This window comes from Haliaeetus leucocephalus, unplaced genomic scaffold (genome assembly GCF_000737465.1).
Source record: "Haliaeetus leucocephalus isolate CR32 unplaced genomic scaffold, Haliaeetus_leucocephalus-4.0 Scaffold1, whole genome shotgun sequence".
In the NCBI taxonomy this organism is placed as follows: Eukaryota; Metazoa; Chordata; class Aves; order Accipitriformes; family Accipitridae; genus Haliaeetus; species Haliaeetus leucocephalus.
This window is the reverse complement of record NW_010972437.1, coordinates 5,260,651-5,263,073: the sequence shown is the minus strand read 5'-3', so window position 1 is coordinate 5,263,073 and position 2,423 is coordinate 5,260,651.

Below are 2,423 nucleotides of genomic sequence, written 5' to 3'. Positions count from 1 at the left end.
TTACAGAGAGTTTTGCCTGCAAATTGTAAACCAAATTCTGCTGTAGCTCCTCATCTACCCTACACATCACCCAAATATGTCTTGCAGCTGAGCAGTGCTTCTATGAATTCTGTATACAGAAGAGTATTTTTGAGACACGATTAAAATCTTGAATTTGCAAAAGCCACATGAAAGATTTGGGCTAGGCCGGGATGTAGCCTTTTTGTTAATTTGTCCAGCAGGTCAAGTTCTGCCCTAACTTGTAATTAACTTCAGAGATTCAGAAAGATGAAGAAGTGCAAACAGAACAGATTCTCACCTCCTGCCTGCCTGACATACACAGTCAGATGAATTCTGGCAGTGCTCACTGTTCACAAACTTGTAGTGGAGCACCTGCTGCCAGGAAACGGAGAAACCTCCCCAGTAGCCATTTCCATCAACAGTGAAATTAGTGTTTACAGCGCAAATGTTTACACTGGTCAGATACACATCTATAGTTAGAAAAGACATCCACAAGGTACTGTGTAACAAAGAGTTTCTTAATCAACAGCCTAATCACAGCAGTTACCCGTGCTCGTAAGTGTAGGAATTAATGAACAGTGTTCTACTTTGCTTGCAGTAATTAGTGTTTAATCTACTACTGAATTTTTTCTTTCCTACAAGCAATGTCACCACAATGTGAAAGTGTTACTCATTACAGACATGTTCCTACACCAATACAAGCATCAGTTACAGGGCCACAGCTTCAGGTATGTGAAACAGGGTTCTGTAAACAGACAGTGCAGGAGGAGGCAAATAGGGCTTGTTTGGCAGGAGTAAGACTTGGAAACAGGGCACACGCAGTGGTGATGAATCCAGCCTACTTGAAGTGTGGGAGAACTTCACCTGAATTATTTCCTCCACCCTATTCTAACCTGAAGTCTACTTTACACAGCACTTAACCAGCACATGTCTGGCAGCTGAACAGTGCTACTGTAAATGCCGTATACAGAAGGAATATTTCAAGACAGTAACACTTGAAAAGTTTCAAAGTCTGGGTGGGATGACCAACTTACACAACTTCCAAATGCTGAGCAGAGAGCCAAGAGGAAGCAAGAGGACAACAAGGGGATAGGATAAAACACATGCAGCCTTGGCTTACAACTCCTATACCAATTTGCTACGCAATCAGACCTAACTCCAAGAAAAAAACCAACAAACTGAGACACCCAAGAAATTCTCCTAGCTGGTCTCCTGCCTGGTTCTCTCTCACGATCTGAAGAAACAAAATGAGCAGCTATTTAGCTGAGGAATATAACTGCTCACAATGAAAACAGTGCATCAAGAATTGGGAGGACTGTCATTGCTCACCACACAGTTATTCTTTCAGTCCTCTGTCTTCACAGATTATCTTCATCAGCCTCTTAATGTGTCTTGCAGTTTACCTATGTGTAACACAACGTGTGAAAAGAATTTAAACAGCAGATGTATTTAGAGTAAAATCATTGTTACATGCATGAAACCATAAATACTAGATTTTTAGTTAGTGGTGAAGAAACAGTTTAATGGAGAATGTGGTAACAACCTATTTAATAAAGAATCAGGTCCTGTTCACCTGGAGACAGGCAAACATCCACAGGCAACTGAACAGGTGAAAAAAAAAAAAACGTAAGAAAGCATCAAATACAGAAAAGACTCTTGTATTCCACCCCAGACTTCAACAGCTGTGAATTCCTCTTTTACGTTTTAACCAAGTAGTTTCTCAGTTGGGCGCAAATTTACCCCCAGGCTCTGGCTGTGAAATGCACACTCTTGGGAAGCTGATGCTGCTGTCCCATGTATTGGTCCAACTCTTTCCACTGATGGAAAAGCACAAGCTAGCCCTGCTTTGAGGGGTACACACTAGAAAACCTTCCAATTCCTCAAGATTCAGGGAAATCTTCTACCTCTCTCTTCATTGTGGAATGAAATACAGTTGACAATGATTTTCCAGAAGGGGAATTACTCCAAGCCTTTTAGACAAATTAGACTTAAATTTAATACATGAGCTAGCAAGAAACCCCCAAATACATAATTTATCTAGCTCATTATTTCTAGTGTAAAGGAGCCCTGGCTCCAAATTCTGCTCATGAAGAAAGAAGCTTGTTTTGAGCGAACAGAAACATATAGCATATGAGACTATTTCAACAAACAGCCTAAGTACCTTCCCAGGTAGGCTTCAGCAGTTGCATTCTACTGAATAGCAGTATGAACCTACCAGCAGGAATCCAGGTCTTTTTTTCTCAGTCCTGTTCCCATACCTTCACTCCCAGGAGAACACATGCTGAATCCTTCCATTCCCAAAATCTAGGACTTGGGGCATTTTCCCCTAACAGTGGAATTGTAAAGTGCTCAGGAACTGACCAAACCTACTGCAGATGAAGATGGGGAAAGGCAGACTCTCAGGGCTATTCTGACGATGCACT